This window comes from Monodon monoceros, unplaced genomic scaffold (genome assembly GCF_005190385.1).
Source record: "Monodon monoceros isolate NGI ecotype Baffin Bay Population unplaced genomic scaffold, NGI_Narwhal_1 Super_Scaffold_14, whole genome shotgun sequence".
Classification (NCBI taxonomy): domain Eukaryota; kingdom Metazoa; phylum Chordata; class Mammalia; order Artiodactyla; family Monodontidae; genus Monodon; species Monodon monoceros.
The window spans coordinates 10,546,931-10,566,652 of record NW_021703770.1 but is presented as its reverse complement, the minus strand read 5'-3'; the positions used below and the strand labels follow the sequence as shown (position 1 = coordinate 10,566,652).

Here is a 19,722-nt window from a genome sequence, read left to right as displayed (position 1 = left end):
CTTTTGTAAAATCTTTCTTATACACTTTTCTTTAACTGTCTAAAGAGGAAATGCTTAACTTTGTCCTCGGGAAGAAGTCTAGGAATTGTGCCATAGTGGAGCATATATAATATGTGGGACAGAGTGGGGCCTCTGTACAAAATTGATAAAGGAATGAATGGACTTGGAATTAAGAACATGGATTTGAGCTCCTTCTCAGCTGATTGGAAGTGAGTGATGTCATCACTTAACATATATGAGATTTAGTTTCCTCATCTTTAAAATGGGGACATGCTCATGAAGTTGTGAGGTTTAAAAAAAATAGCATTGTCTATATGAGGCCCGTTTACAGTGTGCTCAGCATATATAGCAAACCCTCAATACATCAGTTACTCTTGAGTAATAATTCTGATTTCAGAACACCATCAAATATTGATTTATTACTATATAAGACTTAAGTAAACATATTTATTTTATTTTATTATTATAATATTTTTTGGCCACACTGTGCAGCATGCAGGACCTTAGTCCCGTGCCCCTGAAGTGGAAGCACAGAGTCGTAACCACTGGACTGCCAGGGAATTCCCAACATATGTATTTTAAAATATCACAACTTTATTTCTTATTAAATGATAAATGCTCATAATAAAATAATTTTAAAGAATATTTTTTTTTAAGTGTGAAGAAGAAATCAGCAAATCACTTCAGAATTCCACCAGCAAGAAATAACCAACATTAACTCTGGTGGACATCATTCCAAACATCCCTGTGCGTATATGGATGGGTTGGAAGAATGGAAGGCTAGTTAGGTAGATAAAAAGCTAGCTAACTAGTTAGAGATCATAATGCTTTTTAAAAATAAAAACGTTGTGTAATTACACTTGATTGTAACTAAAGAAAAATGAACTGAAGTGAAACTGAAGAAACTGCTGAAATTTAGATCATGTTTCTTTTTTCCTCCATTGCCAGTGGTAGTATTTCCTCAAATATCTCTCTAAGTAGGGTTAAGTAAAAACTTGATGAGATCAAATGTTTCATTTTTCTCTTTTAATATACATCTTCCAATTTTTCAGGCAATACTAATTAAAAATAACCTCCTACTGTAAAAGATAAAGTGTTTTTTGAGAAACCTCCACACTCTTTTCCACAGTAGCTGCACTAATTTACACTCCCACTGACAGTGTACGAGGGTTTCCTTTTCTCCACATTCTCACCAACATTTGCTGTTTGTGTTCATTTTGATGATAGCCATTTGACAGGTGTGAGGTGACATTTTATTGTGGTTTCTATTTGCATTTGCCTGATGATTATTGATGTTGAGCATTTCTTCATGTGCCTCTTGGCCATCTGCATTCCCTCTTTGGAAAAATGTCTATTCAAGTCTTCTGCCCATTTTTTAATCGGGTTGTTTGGTTTTTTTATGTTGAGTTGTACGAGCTGTTTATGTATTTTGGACAGTAACCCCTTATCAGTCATATTATTTGCAAATATTTTCTCCCCGGCAATTCCACTCCTGAGTATATATCTGAAAAAACCCAAAAATGCTAATTCAAAAAGATGCATGTACCCCAATGTTCATAGCAGCACTATTTACAATTGCCAAGAAATGGAAGCAACCCAAGTGTCCATAACAGATGAATGGATAAAGAAGATGTGAGATATACATTCACACACACACACACACACACACACACACTGGAATACTACTCAGCAATAAAAAAGAATGAAATTTTGCCATTTGCAGCAACATGGATGGACTTGGAGGGCGTTATGCTAAGTGAAAAGTCAGACAGAGAAAGACAAATACTGTATAATATCACTTATGTGGAATCTAAAAAAGACAACAAACTAGTGAATATAACAAAAAAGAAGCAGACTCACAGATATTGAGAACAAACTAGTGGTTACCAGTGGGGAGAGGGAAAGGGGTGGGGTAATAGAGGGGTAATGAATTAAAAGGTACAAACTACTATGTATAAAATAAGCTTCAAGGATATGTTGTACAACACAGGGAATATAGCTAATATTTTCTAGTAACTATAAATGGAGGATAACCTTTAAAAATTATGAATCACTATATTATACACTTGTAACTTCTATAATCTTGTACATCGGTTATACTTCAATAAAATAGAAAAAGATAAGCGATTCATCGTCTGATGCTTTCTCCCACCTCCTTTCTTTAGTCCTGAGTTTTGTTACTTTTACAGTTTTAAAGTTAAAATGATTGATAACACATTGTGTTCAGCAATCAAAAATTTTGCTGTTGTGCTGTTGTTTAACCTTATTTAAATGAATGTGATCCCCATAACTAGTTCTTTGAACTATAACTTCTTCACTCTAGAGGTGTGTGTATGTGTGTGTTTTAATAAGTTCATCTTGCGATTGGATTAGTCTTCCAGTGTATTTTGCAAGAGGGCTCATATAGTTTCTGAGTTCTTTCATGTTTCAGAATGCCTTCAGTTTTAATATTCTTGAATTACATTTTCCTTTAGTCAGGGCTTTGGGACATAAATCTGATTTCTTCTCGAAGAATGTTGCTGTGGTGAAGTGTGAGGCCAGCTGGATCCCACCTCACTCCCTTTTTATCTGTCTGGATAAAGTCTTCCGCTATAGGTAATGTTGATCAGGATAAGTTCAGTGCCTCCTTGTAAATTGTACTGTTTTTTTCTAGTATATTAATTTCTTATGATTTGCAGATTTAGTATTTTTCTAGTATCACAAATATATATGAAATGACATTTCTGAAACACTCTCCCATTTGTTAGTTGCTCTCCTTAAAAAATATAAATGATTCTTTATGTGGGCCAACTTTGAAGTCTATTTATCATTATCTGTAGCTGATCTGTTCATTTATCTTTTTCCTTTGCATTCACTGTGAGGTGCTAAAGCCTTTTCTTTTTGTCATTGTTTGAATTTTTAGTTGTGCCTAGTCTGTTCTCCACTGGTTTACATTTATTTGTTTGATCCGTAAGGATGCTGCTTTGACCTGCAATTGTTTCCTTAACCTGGTAATCTGCCTTTTCAACCCAGCATATTGCTTCATCATCTTGTATAAATGACTCCATACTGAGTTTTTTATTGTTCTTTTGCAGATTGTCTTTCCTTTCCCTTTTGTGTTCTAGAATGCTTGCATAGTTGAAATGCCATTTTCCTCCCTTTTTTCTCACGCTTAACATGGAGAGCTCTGCCCAGATCTTCTCTTTGCTCTGATCCAATGTGGAAAGATACTATTATTCCTTTTTGGCTTTGTCTTTGATCAGGTGGTCTTGCCTTGTTACTTTTAGTTAAATTGATCAGGCTGAATGTTTCTTTCTGAACACTCTTCTGGAATCAGAGGATACAGGGCATGGGGTGAGAGCTTGGCTGAAGCTTCTGGTTGACCTGACATGGGTTTTCTTCTAGGATCCCACAAAGTATCCTGTTCTGGGGCCTTCCACCGGCCATTTAGATGTGTCTCCTGTTCATCCCACCATCTCATCATGAAGCCACAGAAAAAGCTGGTCCCCAGTGGCTCTTCCTGTTTCTGTTGAGTCCTCTGTGCCTCACCAGTGTTTTATTTTCACTGCAAGTGTGATAACGCTTGTTTAGTGTCATTTGTCATATCGTGTTACGCCCCTGCCCAAAATCCTCCCAAGGCTCCCATCTCACTCACTCAGAGCCATAGTCCTCCAGTTTTTACTGGGCCGTCAGCGTGATGCCCCCTGGTACCGCCATCCCAACCCTTGGCTCCCTTGGCTTAAGCCACACTGGCTTCCTTGCTGAGCTTCAAGTGTGCCAGGCCCACATCTTCCTTAAGAAGCTCCCAGCAGTGGTTCTCCCTGCCTAGAACCCTCTTTCCCAGATAGCCTCATGGCTTCACCTTAGATTCCTCAAAGCTTGGCTTGGATGTCAGGATTTCACTGGGATCTTTCCTAAAGATGCTTTTTTATACAGCAGGTAACTGGGAATTCCATACCCCTTCTCTAAGAACAGACCCTGGCTCTGGGGCTCCAGTTCAGCCACCTTGCCCAGGAAGAAGCATGCGGGCCTCTAAGTGAGAAAGCGCTTCTGGAGGTTGTATGACTGGCTATGAGAAACGGGACTTCACAGACCCGGCCTGGGGCACTCAGCAGAGTAGTGGAGAGCCCTCCACTGGGACAGCCTACAGAGGCTGAGATGTTGAGTGAAAACTAAACTTGCAGTTTGAAAGATTCTGTGAAGAAAATTTGCAAAATAAAATAAACGAATCCAAACTGAACTAAAATTTTGTCACCTTTTTTCTCTTGCTCTGCCAAGTTTTCACCCAGACTGTGTAGAGGAGACAAGGACAGGCCACCACGGACTTCAGTTTTGGGCTTATACATATTTTTGACCCTTTGAATTAATAGCTGCTTGGAAATGGAAAAAGATTGAAGTAAACTACCTGCTGACTTCCGGTTCCAAATGATAGCTGCCTGGTGGGTCCGGAAGCTAAGCCGTTCAGCTCTTCTTGTGAAAACCGTAGCTGAGATGGAACGCTAACACTGAATGTACAGCCTGATGACAGAAGCTAGAATGGTTCACGGTAATCATGGGGTAGATGGATCTGGATTGAGGATCAGCTACCTCGACTCCAGCATATGGCACGCTCTTGCTTTCCTTCATGAGAAAATTCCCCTTCTCAGGAGTTGTCCTCGAAAATAGTATTATCTCCCCCTCTTCTCCCATTTCTCCCAGTCCAGCCAGATGCTGGGAATCACAGGAAAGCCTGAACAGAAAATAGGGAGAGACTGAAGTAGTGTGGGGAGGCAAGTGGCCCTGCCAAAGCTGTGAAGTAGCTGCCAAGGCATGAAGTCTCTGGTGGCTTCTACCTGGCAGGGGCTGGGCTGGTCCCATCCTGCATTGTCTCTGAGAAGCAGAGGCTGGGCTGAGATCTGAGCAAGAGGGAAGCATATTCAATGCACGGCATCCCAGGGGAGAGCCAGCTATTAAGCAAGGAGTGCACTGAAATCTGTGAGCAGAAATTGTGAACTGGAGAAGAGAATTTGACCCTTAGGGCATGCATGGAGCAAATCACTCTTCCTGGCTTTAACAAACACTGACAAACCAACCTTGTCCTGTCCAAGGATGAGTAAAACAAACAATATCATTATCAATACAAAGAAGGGGACAATGAAAAATCTTGCCCCCCAAAAAGGTGGGCGGGAGGAATAAGGTAGAGAAATATTGAGAACAATTTATCACAGAATCCAGATGGTCATTTCAGAAAACTGTATGGTACCCCCACAAACTGCATGAAGGTCTCTCTGAAATGGAAGCAGAATGTCTGGAGGAAAGATCTAGAGGGGAAAAAGACAAAGCAGTTAGATGGAGGAATCATGATGGGAGAAAGCAAGAAAAATATATGTGCTCAATGGGCAGTATCGCTATTTCCTGCTGTGTGAAGGTTTACCACGGGTGTGGAGGACATATCTGAGAAAGTCCCTCAGAATTTAGGGAAAAGGAGACAAAGGGTTGAAAGGACGAGAGTAACAATAAGTGAGATTTCAGAAATGTTGGCCAGAAAATGTAGAGCTGTGTGACACCAGTTAGCATTGCTGAGCTAAAGGCACAGAAGGCTCATGGGAGGCAGGAACAAGTAGCCCTGATTCAAAAAAACCCCAAAATAAGAGCCTCAAATCTATGTAGCCTGGCGTGAGAGGATTAGCCTCCCGAGATAAATACAAAACCCCGTAAATATGCAGAGGTGAAACAATGGGGTTGTTTCATATGAATAAAAATCAACCTAGCCTTCGTCTTCTTCTTTCCGGCACACTAAATGAGAGAAGATAATTTGGTAGCATCTATAGAGTTTCAAGAAGCAAAGGATGTGATCCAGGAATGTTCCATATATGTTCCAGTGAACATTCACGTGTGCAGTGAACGGGATGATATCACTGGATATGCAAAGGAGACAAAATATATTATCTGCAGTCCCTCCTTGAAAAACTTCTTTAAGACACATTTGCAAACTGAGTAATGAAACACAAGAGCTCAGAATTAGATGGTCACCATATAGAAGGACTCACAGTGAGCAGTGATAACAATTAAAGAAGAGATAAACTTCAATGTCACCATTATGGTTATAAAAAGGAATTAAAGCCTGAAGTTCATTCAGGATACAGAATGCTTATAATATATAAAATAATAATGTCATAACTATGAGCTGGATCCCAAAACTTCAAAGAATTATTTAAAAAGACTGGGAAGTACATGAGATGGTGTGTGGAAAAGAAAAATAAAGTGCTAAACTTATTGTCTTACAGAGGACCTATGATTTCATCCTTGTAATGCGTTTATAGATTTTAGTTTTCTTTAGGTGTACATGTATTTTCTATTTTTCCTAACTCAGATAAGTATTTACTTGATTAATAAAGAAACAGTAGAAGCTAAAGAAGCTAACAAAAAATTAAATTCCCTGAGACGAATGTGACCTGAAATTTTGAATATCTACATGGGCTCTAGTCTCAAAGGAGCCCTCTCTTTTTTTCATGTCTTTGGGAAAATGATAGAGAGAGGTTAGGGTCTAAGTGGAAACCTACTGTGGCTAATGTCACTGACAATGTTGAGATCTGGCTGTCCCACGTTTTCCTGGGATGAAGGGGGAAGGAGGGGAAGTGACAAGGGATGAGCTCAAGCTTCTCCATAGTCTTGCAAAGCTGTAAGGATGTTTCAACCTCCCTGTGACCCAGGAACACTCCATGGAGCTCAGGATTCACTTATAGTAGAAGAATGAGGGTCTCACTCTTTTCTCTGGAGGAGAGCAGTGGCTGTGTGACCTCAGAAATATTATTTTTACCTTTCTTGATCTTTGCTTCCTCATCTGGAAAGTGGGGGCAATAGGTTTATCTCAGAGGTCCCTTAGAGGATTTCAACACATTAGGTACATAACGCATCTAATGTAGCAAGGGAAAGTGTAGGTGTTTAATTGACGCGTACCTTTACCTTCCCAGCACTTCAATATTTCTGTCAATCTAAACTTTGAGGGAAAGATGAGCATTCAGTGGGCTGGTGATCTGGAGAGTTCTGATGTGTCTCTGGGAGGGTTAGGAGGGGGCTACCAGGGAGATGGAGGACAAGGTCAAGGTGGAGAGGCTAGGATCTCACTCTGTGCCTTGCCCTGACGGCCACCGTAGTCGGCAGTTTCTTTCTCTTGACACAACTCCAAACTGCCTATGAAACATGTTCTGAGAGAAATCCTCCCCCACTTACATTTCCAATGAGGAAGGTATTGCTGTTTGATTCATTATCGTTCCTAAATCTTTTCCTCTAGAAGGAAAAGTTGTTTGCAGTTATCCATTTTGAACACAGAATGGTGAGAAACTCAGGCTATTTATAGCTACCTATTCTTTTGGTTGCAAAAGACGAGCGCTTCTTGGGAAGACGGTACTTCCCTAATTGAGGCTCTTGCAGCCTAGAAAGGGAAACTCCTTTGATGAATCATTGACCAAGGCCAGGCCTTGGCCAACCTTGGTCTTTCAAAACCCGGTCTCTGGTACTGTATTCTCTAGGAAGTCTTCCTGAATCTCCCCCAAAGCTGGGTTATTTAATATCAACCCCACCTTGTTCCCTGATTCCTTCTACATTCTCCTCTGCATGGGAGAAGCTAGCCTGGAAGCACATTCCCTAGAATTTTGCCGGCAGGGGTTAGGGTTAGATTCTGCTAAGGATCTGCTGGGATGGTGTTTTGAAGGCCGAGAAGGAGAAGTTCTTATTTGCTGCAGCAGCTGTCAAAGAGTAGGTGTCAGTACATGTGGGATGTTGCCAATGGCTTCCTCCCACTCATTTTCTTGAGAATTCACCACTTCAGCACTACTGCCTGGATTGCAGGGGTAGCAGCTTCCTGGATTCCAGCCCTTGAAGATTTCCCTACCGACATGACCCTAACCCATCCCACAATTGTTCAAACTTTTAATTCCCTGTACTAAGTCCCTTTCTTCTTGAAATACCCAGAAAGCCTCCCATCTTCCATTTCAAACTTAGAAACACCAGACCGAGTTAAGCACTCTGTTCTTGGCAGTTCTTTAGCACCTTTGACACAAATCAACAGCTCGGAGGTTGAGTCCACGGGCTGTGGAGTAAAGCAGAAACTTTCACAGCATCTTAGACAAGCCAAAGGCTCTTAAAAAACCCCAAAAGACCTAACTGGGCAAAGAACTTGTAAAAGAATAGATACATGTATATGTATAACTGAATCACTTTGCTGTACACCTGAAACTAACACAACATTGTTAATCAACTATACTCCAATATAAAATAAAAAGTTAAAAAATATATATATATATTCATGATAGAAGAGACATTCAGATTTTTCCCTCTCTTCATGTTAACCAAATAAAAATATTTTAACTTGTTAAAAAAAAAATGTGAGTGTGGGACTTCCCTGGCAGTCCAGTGGTTAAGACTGTGCTTCCACTGCAGGGAGCACAGGTTCATCCCTGGTCAGGAAACTAAGATCCCGCAAGCCCCATGGTGTGGCCAAAAAAATATTTCTAAAAGTGGGAGGGCAAATCAAGAGCCTCCGCAGCTAACTCTGGCATGGAAGTTTTCAGCAGTATTTGTAGAATTAACAGAGTACCACGAATATGGAATGGGGACCTAAACCCGTGAAATCAATAGTAGTAAATTCACAGACCCCGATGAATCATTTCAGTATCACAGGGTTAACCACTCAGATACGCTGTGACTCTTCGTGATTGGCCTCTTAGAATGTTGGTTTTTTCTGTGTTTAGGATACAACAAATTTATCTACCAGTGGAAAACCAATAAGTTTCCCAACCGCCTGCCACTTGACAACCGCATTACTCTGGTTTTGCAGAACTTGACACCACTCACTAGCATAAAGAAAGGTGGAAGGGATTTGGTAAAAGATGATCCCTAGTCTGCTTTAGAATATGAGGTCCTCCTCCTTTCAGCTGTTCTTGCCATTTTACACCACTTCATCTTGGAGATCTGGGGAGGAAAATGACAGGCGTCAATCATCCTCAGATAAAATACCACATACACCCTAAAGCAGGGGCAGGCAAACTTTTTCTGCCTACAGTTGGATTCTAAGACCTTCAACCTTTGTAGACGCTCACTCAGGCAATGTATATTTCTGCTCAGAATTACAGTTCTGACTCCCTACTCCTGCCATCCACGCACTCTAATGGAGGAAGACCCCCTGTTTCTGGTTATTCAGGCCCCTTGTAAGCCCCTCACTCACAAAGGCTGAGCACCTGAGCATATGGGCCTAATTTGAGGAGTGCACAAAGCCTGCCTGTTTGGTACCTGCAGAAGCCATGGTGAACGCTGTTCCTCTGCAGACAACTGATTCCTCTCCTTGTGTTCCAGCTTCCACTGTCCCTCACTGCTTTTCTCTCGTTATGGGGGTATTTTTAAAGAACCTTAACTACAGGTACATTTTTAGCTGTATAGTTCGTCAGTGTTAAGTGTATTCACATTGTTCTGTAACTAATCTCCAGAACTCTTTTCATCTTGCAAAACTGAAACTCTGAACCCATTATACAATAACTCTCTATGCCCCCTCCTCCCAGGCTCTGGCAACTACCATTCTACTTTCTGTTTCTGTGTATTTGCCTACTTTAGATGCCTCGTATAAGTGGAATCATAAAGCATTTGTCTTTTTGTGACTGGCTTATTTCACTTAGCATAATATCCTCAAGGTTCATCCACGTTGTATCAGAATTTCTTCTTTCTTAAGGCTGAGTAATATTCTATCGTAGGTATAGACCACTTCATCCACAGATGGACACTAGGGTTGCTTCTACCTTTGAGCTGCTATGAGATATACAAATACCTCTTTGAGATCCTGCTTTCAATTCTCTTGGGTATATACCCCAAAGTGGAATTGTTCACAACAGCTTTGCAATGAGCCACAACCTGTCACAGAAGTGTTTATTTCAATGATGTTCATGAAAGCTGAACTTTAGAATCGGTTGGCCGTTAGAAAAAAAAGTGGGACATCAAAAGCACAGGCAACAAAAGGAAAAATAGGGAAAGCCATTTTTTGAATGCCTGCAATAGAAGAGTTTGGCCTCTGATGACTAGGTGCACAAGATATGCTCTTCAGGGCACAATTCGGGTATGAGTAATGTCTACCTTTATAAGGTCAAAAATAGATTATTGTCCAGAGCCTCCATGAAGATGGACAGCATGTTGATGGCAATGTTTTCATGCTTTAGGACCAACACATCTGGTCTCAAATATAGGAAGAAATTATTGCAGCAACAATATATAGTTTCCAGATGTAAAGATCAAAAAAATTATAATTGTATTTTTATATTTCTGAGGAATCCCTATACTGTTTCTCACAGCAGTTGCACCATTTTACATTCCCACCAACAGTTCCAATTTCTCTACACTTCCAGTTTCTCCACTTTTTATTTTCTGGTGTGTGTGTGTGTGTGTGTGTGTGTGTGTTTTAATAGTAGCCATGGTTCTCCATTTCTCATAATTAAAAAAATGGAATCACACAATTTGGGAAACTGCATTTTTCCCTTTAATATCATGAGCATATTTTAAAGTCAACAAATATTCATTTATAATAGAATTTCCGATGTCTGCGTAGTTTTCTGCTCCATCACTTGCTTACTGTGCAACCCTGGCCAAGTTACTCAACCTCTCTCTGCCTCAGTTGTAAAATGGCATAATGAACACTTTAAGAGACCTTAGGAGAATGTTGTGAGGATTAAATGAGAAGGACCTATAATGGCATGTTGTCAGCAATCAATACATGTTAGCTGTGATTATCAATACTTTTATTATTGTTTGCCCACTGCATTGGTGGATGTAAGTAATTCTTTATCGACCTTCAGGTTGCTACTGGTTTTTCACTTACATGGACATTAGCTACATAGTTGCAGTCATTTCTTTCTTTAAAAACCATCCGAACAGGTCCCTCTTTTCAGGGGTTAGTTGACTGAAGGAGAAACTCCAGCCCAGCTGAGACCCAGCCTCTATTCTTGGCTTTCTCAGAACAGCTTTTGGTCACGTAGAGCAGGCCTCCTTACCCCTTCCAGAAAGACATTGCTCTGGCCGTGGTTTTTAAACAAGCCCTCTCATAATTCATTGCCAAGGTATCTCACCTGCAGATCTGTGGACCTGAAGTTTTTCTGGGGGCTCGGCATAATGATGCATGGCCTGGAGAAAGCTTAGTCAAATATTTACACGGAGGAATGTGGCATTTCCTACCCTGGTGCTCTGATTACCATCAGAGTCTTATCTTTCCCCATAAAAGGAAGTGTGGACATGTATTAAGTTGTCAACACGAGAAAAATATAAGGTCTGGAATAGAAGGCCTGGGAGACCTCTGCATGTTCTTCTATGTAATAACATCTGAGGGTAAGGAGATTCAGTTGTGGTGTTGGGGGGTTTTTGAAGCTGGGAATCTATGAGGTCAGGTATAATTTGGTGGATCCGCCTTCTCATTAAACTCAGGGGTTTTTGAGTGATCAGAAGGCAAGATGAGAACACCCATTGTTCTCACCAAAGGGAAGGAAATGCTAATGGCCAAGACTGACCCCCATCTGAAGCATCTCAGTGAAAGACACACACATCAGAGAAGCCTCCTTCTCTGAAATGAAGCCGAGTATTACGTGGGGAGAGCATGAGTTTAGAGGCCAGGCAGAACTGGGTTGAAATTCTGCCTCTGACGCTCTAAACCTCCATTACTGAGCAGGTCACAAAACCCTTCTGAGCCCCTATCTTCTTGTCTGTAAGCTAGAGACAGCATGCCCTAACATACAGGTTTCACATAAAGATTAAATGAGATGATACGTCTGAAGTTCCGGTGTGATGGTTTGCTATAGGAGATAAAGAGTGACCACACCAAGTCGATAAGTTTCCAGCTAAATGCAGAGAAACTGGGTGGTTTCGAATTTGGGGCACTCTTTAACATGGACAAACACCCGACTTTTATTAGCTTTTTTCTTAATACTGAAAATAGGACTTCTAGGAGTTGAAAGACTCCAAGTTGGAAAGTATCAATCTAGACCAACATCATCACACACAAGCCTCACTATGAAATACTCATCTTAGCCGGAACTTAAAGACATCATCCCAACACCCCCAGCATAATTCATTCATCCATCCAGTCATTCTACCAGCACTTACTGAGGGTTTACTGTGCTCCGGAAGCTGCTGCGGGCACTGAGAATCTCAGGTTAGAGGAGGCTCAGTCCTTGCCTCTTGGATGACCCTAGTCTAGTGGAGGAGAGAAAACTCTAAATCAACCGTCTCATGTCATAAACTGACAATGTGAGCAACACGCATAGTTATAGAGGCGTCCCCAGGGGCAGCAGACAATGAGGTTTTAGAATTGGAAGGACATTTAGAAGCCGACCAGTCCAAACCTCACTGATGTGTGGGCTCTGCCTCCATGGTCTCCCAGCTTTGTTTTCATCATCTCTAATCTCAAGGGTTTCACGGCCCACCTGCACTCCCAGCCCCAGGCAGCCTTTGGGCGGCTCTGACAGAAAGTTTTTCCTTAGGTTGAGTCAGTATTTGTCTCCTGGTAACCGTCACACAGCTTTATGGAGCTAATCCCGTTCTTTCACATGACAACCCTTCAGGTACTGGAAGTCAGCTCACGGGCGACAGGCAAGTAGGGATAATTTTAGCCTCGCATTGCACAGGGGAATACTGGGCAGTCCGGGGACGAATCTGACTTCAAGAAGGGACTCTATTCGACACTGAAGACATGGTAGGCGTGTCTCACTTTGGATTTATTTGGATTTTAACCACTAGCCTTAATAATTTCACTGGACTTTATAAAGCACTTTAGTATACATGATTCCGCAGTGTCCTCACATTGACCTGGTGAGACGGTTCGGCATGATTTATTACTTCCACTTTGTTCATAAATAAAACAAGACTCTGAGAGGTGGTGTGCTCAAGGTCACACAGATAACATCTGGTTGAATTGGTCTTCTCCCTTCCATACAAGTGGTCCTGCATCCATTTAGTCCCTCCCATAATCTACCTGTGGCCTCCCCCTAGATTTATCTTAAAATATTGACTACATTGTATTGCTCCCTTTATCAAAAATCCTCAACAATTCCTCTTACATTCCAGGGTTAACCTCCAAGCCCTTAGAATGACATTCAAGGCTCTCAAAATTGTCGACTTGCTTGGAGTTTCAGGGATAGCGGGATGGGTGGATGAAATACCAATAAACTATAAACTGAACTATACCAGTGATAGTTCAGCAAGAAATATATACAAAGGGTATCTTGAGAACACAGAGGAGCAAGGTGAAGGTCACAGGGGGATTCCAGGAGTTAGGGATGCCTGGGATGGACTTTAAATACATGCATACCAGTAGAAGGCTAACAGGAGCAAAGAGGCCTTGGAGGAGAGAAACAGCCTGGTGGCTGTATGCAGGACACCATACAGAATGCGCTGGACAGGTAGGTACAAGGCTGGACTCAGAGAAGGATTAGGCTATATGGGAGGCAGGGCCGCTTCCTGTCAGCTGTCAGGTTAGAGGCTTTGGACGTTATCCTGCAAACTTCGATGTGCCAAATAGGATTAAAGCAGGCCAGTGTCAACAGCATTTGGTGGCCCCGGCTAGGAGGGTGGACTGGAGTCCGAAGTCGATGGGATGGACGGGAGCCAGTCTGGCTAGAGATGAAGTAAGGAAACTGTTGCCATGAATCAGGGGAGTAAAGACAAAGGGCAGTGGAGGTCATCACAGGAAGAGGAAGGATTTTCGAATAATTTAGGAGAGAAAAGCAAACAAATCCGATGACGGGGTGCTTGTAGAGATAAGGAGAGGGAGAAGTCAGGCTACTAATACGCTCTCAGGAGCCTCCAGGTTGGGAGGAACATAATGGCGCTACTCACTGCTATTTCCACACCTGCCCCAGACTTCAAGGAAGCGCTGCAGGAAGGAGGTGTGTAGTACCTACTTGTAGGTGCGCTAATTTACTTAGGCTAGTAACAAAGAGCTCCCTCTCATCTTGGTGGGGTGGCCAAGACGACTGGCCAGTCACTTACACCCGTTCCCTCTCCTCCCCCAGGTATCCTGCGGGACTTGATTTCCTACGGTTAGGTGTGGCCATGCAACAGGGCCCTGATATTCAAGCCTGAATGATGTGTGGGCAGTACTCCTTCACATTTTATCCTTTCTGCCAACTTGAGGCAGAAGAACCTGATGGAGACTTGAGAGGGAATGAAGGTCCCTGTACTGTGTGCAGAAGAGATCTGGCCATCAGCCAGGAACACCCATTTTAGACATGAGTGAACAAAAAGTAAATTCCCCTCATGTTTGAGCCATTGTGCATAGAATTTCTTTGTTACAGCAGTTAGTCCCACGTAACCAACGCACCTTTCCTGTTTCCTACCTCACGTGGGTAGGAAAGAAGGGGGCGTTTAGTACATAGCTATTTGTGCCGGTCACTGCACTCGGTAGATTTATGTACATCACCCCCTTTAATCCTATAAGTGCTCGGAGATGTTTAAACGCTCCAGTTTTGCAGAAGAAAGCAAAAATCCCTGAAGTGTATTGCTTTTGCACAAGGTTATACCGTGTTCCCTTAGAGACATCCGTGAGGCTGTGCAAAACAGATCTTTTTCACTGTTTTTGAATTTTCTTTTTCAGCTTTATCGAGATACAATTGACATGTAACATTGTGTAAGTTTAAGGTGCACAAGGTTGTGGCTCACTCTGTGTGTATATTGTGAAGTGATTTTACTACGATAAGGTTACCTCAAATTGTTCCCTTTCTTGGTGTGCGTGGTGAGAACTTTCAAGATCTACTCTCTTCCAACTTCCAAGTAAACAACACGGTATTGTTAACTATAGTCATCACACTGCATATTACATCCTAAGAACTTATTCATCTCATAACTGGAACTCTGTACCCTTTGAACACCTACAGTTTCTTAGGAAATTCCTTGTCTCTATGTTTCCTACCACACTTAGAAAGTAGGATCATGATCAAGAAGAATAGAAGGTGGAAGAGGAACAGAGGGAGAAAAAAAGTTCATCAGTTGAACCCTTCGTTTGTTTATGTCTAACATCGGTAAATATCAGCTATATTCAAGAGTATGTGCGTGGGGCCGAGTATGTATGTTCACGGTGACTGAAGCCATTACCGATGAGTGCTTTTGAAAGCAATGCCGTCCCTCTGTTGGCCCGGTTTTCATATCCTTTCCTTCCATTTTGGGTCTCTGTGCTTTAGTCACTCTGGTCTCCTTTCAGTTCCTCAAAGAAGAGCTGCTCCTTCTTGGCTCTATGACTTTGCAAGTGCTGTTTCCTTTGCCTGGAGTATCACTACCCTCATTCAGTTGGCTAACTTGTACTCATCCTTCTCCTTTCCCTTGAAGCATCATTTTCTCAGGGAAGCCCTCTTTGACCCCGAGGTTGTGGTATGTCCCTTGATAGCACTCATTGCATTCTAAACTCCTGTGGGGCAGTCATCAGAATTTTGATTTTATAATCAAATTTTGATTATAAATTTATATAATTTTGATTATATAATCACTTTTACAGTTTGGTGATAGTAGTCCAGTCTTTCCCAGTAGACTCTCAGCTCCATGAGGGCAGAGATGGAGTCTCTCTATCCCCAGAACCTAGTTAGAATGCCAGGCACATAGCATTCACTTCATAAATTTTGGGTGAATGTGAAAACAACGAAGATTTTTCTCTTAGTAAAATAATAAAAAGCAAACCTAAAGAAAGGCTAGTCTTCCAAATGGCTTTCTGGGAAACATACTACACATGCGAAATTCTGAAATGAATCAGGCCACTTAGTAATTTGAGACTGACTTAAATCTAAACCAAGTAAGGTACTGTTCCATTTCACAAGTAAAGAGGCAGAGTGCATGAAGGTCTGGCACGGATTCCCCCTGGTCGTGAGTCAGTGATGGGGGCCTCTCTCACTCTCATCTGTCCCTGCTCACTCTTGGTACATTCTGTTGGATGCTGACTTTGATGGAGACTTGGGAGCCGTATGGCAGTGAGCCCCTTGTCCTAAAGGAAAGGGGAAGAACATTAGAGGTGGAACCCTGGCTCAGCTACTGTAGGTGCTGTGTGACCTTGGGCGACTCTGAGCCTCCACTTCCTAACTTGTAAAATGGAGAGAATCTGCTTGTAGGGATGTTTGCAAGGCTCAAATGTGCCAATGTGGTTGGAAGTGCTTTACAGAGAGACTGGCACTTAGCAGGTGCTCACAAAATTTTAACTGGCATCTAGCACTTTCCCAGTATTGGGGTTTATGTCAGATGCTTAGGACATGTTTCATGTGAACTAATAGGTCAGCAACTCCATTAATAAAGAAAAGAAAGACTTTCCCTTTTGCTGGTGGATAAAAAGGCTGATTTAATTCCTCGCCCAATGACAGAGATCTGAAGACAATGATTTGATTCCCTAACCGTGAACGTGCCCCTGCTTCACAAAATGTGAGATGCTGAGTAAAGAGCAATGCCCTGGTGGGGCCGCACTGCATGAAGCCACTCTTTAAAGGAGCTTGTGAGTGCTCTGCCCATCATTAGCAGATGTGATGTGGTGAAGGAGTTTGTTTCTCCAGATTCAGACATTTTTGAGGACTTACTATGTGCCAGGTACACCCTGTTGAGCACTTTTCACATGCTGTTTTGTTTACTTCCTACCCTATTTCTCTGATGAATCTATTATCATCCCTATTTTCATGATAAGGAAATTCAGATTCAAAGCAATTAACGTGTCCTCAGTCACACAGCTAGTCAGTAGCAGAGCTGGTGTTTGGATCCATGTCTGATGCCAAATCCCATGCATTTCCAGATACATTATATTCTCTTCCTAGTAAAACACATTCCATGGAGAGTGAAGACCAAAAGTATGGATAAGAAAACCTAGTCCGGATTTATTATTAATAATACAAAATATTATCACCTGATAGCTTCAGAAACAACCAGTTTCCTTTGGAATGTAGTACTTTCCATTTTCTTTTATAGAAGCTCGGTGGTTCTGATTTTCTCTATTTGATGGTGCATGAAAGCCCCTGGGTAGAAAGCTGTTTAGTGGAGTGGAAAAGGGTCAGACTGGGGACTGTTTCTAGCCCTGAGCCTCTCCTCTGCGTGACTTTGGGAAATTCATTCAGAATCTTTGAGCCTCATTTTTCTTATGTGTGAAATGAGGACAATTATGCTGCTTACTCACCTACGTGTATGAATTTTGTGAGGATCTATCAAGATGATTGTTGTACAATGTTATGCAAAAGACTCCATGTTATTATTCTAAGGCAGAGTCATCACTCTGTTCCCACTTTCTCTTTGCCTACAGATTCTCTTGGCATCCCATACCTGATGAGAATTTATGGCTAGTTGGATATAACAGCAAAAGCTCTCTCCCTCTGACTTATATGCATCCTGATGTATTTCAATTTTTGCATACAGGAAGGTTTTCTAGTTGGAGGAGATGCAATTCTACTTGGAGGTTGTGGACTCGAGGCGCCACTAAACGGAGATTCATGTGCTTTCATTGACGTAAAGTGAATCCTTCATTTGTGGACAACTTTGCTGCCCAAACCCAATCTGTTACTGCAGCCAATGGGCTTATCTGGTGAGTCTTGTCACTGTCAGAATCAAAGCCAAATATGGCAGGGACTAATGATTTCACTGAGGTGGTCTTTCCTGTGACCACAGAAACCTGCTTTGGGGGTTTCTGTCACTGTCAGAGACCCTTGATGGAATTACAGCCCCTGAGTTCATTTTTGTTCTGGTTTATTATCTGGATAAGCTCCGTACCCAGCTCTCTTTGCCTTATCTGAGGGAGCCAGAGCCAGCGGTGGGTGAGTCATAGGATCTGGTCAATTGCGTTTCCACAATTTTATTAGAATGACTGGGTAGATTAGCTCTGTAAAACATGGAATAAGTGTCTTGGGCATTCATCAGAGTCTCCCACAATTCCTAGAATAATTTTGTATTTTTTTTCACAGAAGCGTCTGTGGAAAGAGAGCAGGGGAGCCAGGAGACCTGAGTTGCTGGATCGTGATTCTGCTAATCCCAGGGGGTAACCTTGAGTATGGCCAGAACACTTTTGGTCGTGGCTGGTGGTATGGACAAAGTTCCATAGAGCTCAGGGCTTGGCCAGAGAGGGGCAGGGAAAGTTTCTCTAGGGGAACATTTGAGAGTAGGGTTTTCAATTATGAACTTGATTTCACCAGGCAGACAGAGGAAAGGGCAAGGGGTTTTCAGAGAGAGGAAGCTGACTGGACAGAGCAATGCAAAGTGAAAGTCGGTGAAGGGTCTCAGGAATGGCATCTTTGACTGTGGTGAGAAGGAAGGTTGTGCTGTGGAGCCTGGAGAGGCAGGGGCTAGAAGCCAGCTCGTGAAAAGTCTGGAGGACCAAGCTCAAGTGGTTGCTCTGGGCAACTGGCAACTCCCAAAGGCTGCTGAGCATGGGGAAGTGGGGAGGGAACGTGATTAGAATTTGTTTTCATTAAGCAGTCGACACCCAGTATGAGACCAAAGGGATCATTTGTTGCTCTCATTAGCCCTGCATAATAAGTGAACGACCATTGATCTCCCCATTTAGCAGATGAGGAAGCTGAGGCTTGGAGAGATTAAGTGTTCAAGGACACACTACTCAAGGAAAACAGAAGATAAAAATAATTCATAATTCATACTTCTGCCAGATAGGATTCCATTGAATTCTTATAAACTTCAGTTCGAGATTAGGTAACATTTGCTCTGAGGCATTACCAGGGTTTAGACATTCATCCAAGATTCTGAAATGGAAAGAGGCCAACACTGCATAAGCAAAATTCAGAGTCATTAGTAGAGATATCATTAGGCCTCTCTTTTAATCATTTCTTAGAACCAATGTATCATTCTTTTCATTGGCTCTAGGGGAGGCTGGAACTTGTCTGAAGGTGGGTGTGCAACTAAAATTTTTGTAACATTTTCTGTGTCAGCTCTGCTAATGCGGAGTTCATCCACTGATGTTAATGCCACAGTGGAGGTCTAGAAGATTCTGGGAGAGCAAAAGAGATTTTAGTCTTTACAAATACAGTAGTTGGCCCTTATCCATGGGGGATAACATTCCTGGAAACCCAGTGGCTGCCCTGAAACCACAGATAGTACTGAACCATACCATGTTTTTTCCTTTATACACATACCTATGATAAAGTTTAATTCCTCAATTAGGCACAGTAAGGGATTAACAACAACAAATAATAATAAAATAGAACCATAATAAAAGTTATGTGAATGTGGCCTCCTTCTTTCTCTCTCTCCGAGTAGCTTATTGTACGGTACTCACCCTTCTTCTTGTGATGTTGTGAGATGATAAAATGCCTATGATGAGAAGTGAGGTGAATGATGTAGGCATTATGACATAGTGTTAGGATACTCTTGACCTTCTTTATTATTATTATTTCTTGGCGGTACGCAGGCCTCTCACCGCTGTGGCCTCTCCCGTTGCGGAGCACAGGCTCCGGACGCGCAGGCTCAGCGGCCATGGCTCACGGGCTCAGCCGCGCCGCGGCACGTGGGATCTTCCCGGACCGGGGCACGAACCCGTGTCCCCTGCATCGGCAGGCGGACTCTCAACCGCTGCGCCACCAGGGAAGCCCCCTGTTGACCTTCTGATGATGCTTCAGAAGGAGGATCATCTGCTTCGGGTGACCCTGGATCATGGAACTGTGACGATGTTGATGATTGGATGCCGGGAACAAATGATGGTGACGGCTGGGGATCCCAGGCAGGATGGAGTAGAATGGCACGAGGTTTCATTAAGCTACTCAGAACGGCACAAAA

The 19,722-nt window shown here is 42.3% G+C and overlaps 1 long non-coding RNA gene across 5 annotated transcripts in view; it reads left to right on the top strand.

Moving 5' to 3' along the window:
* The window catches only part of LOC114895379, a 376,741-nt gene extending 357,395 nt beyond the window's left edge, over positions 1 to 19,346 (top strand). For 3 of the 5 annotated variants that reach the window (XR_003793521.1, XR_003793522.1, XR_003793520.1), the window contains exons 8-9: positions 17,359 to 17,524; positions 17,901 to 19,346. This is a non-coding gene — a long non-coding RNA (uncharacterized LOC114895379). Of the gene's footprint in view, positions 1 to 2,474; positions 2,578 to 17,358; positions 17,525 to 17,900 lie in introns of those variants that run through there. The other 2 variants (XR_003793524.1, XR_003793523.1) reach the window with 2 other exon arrangements.
* Positions 19,347 to 19,722: the final 376 nt, after the last annotated feature.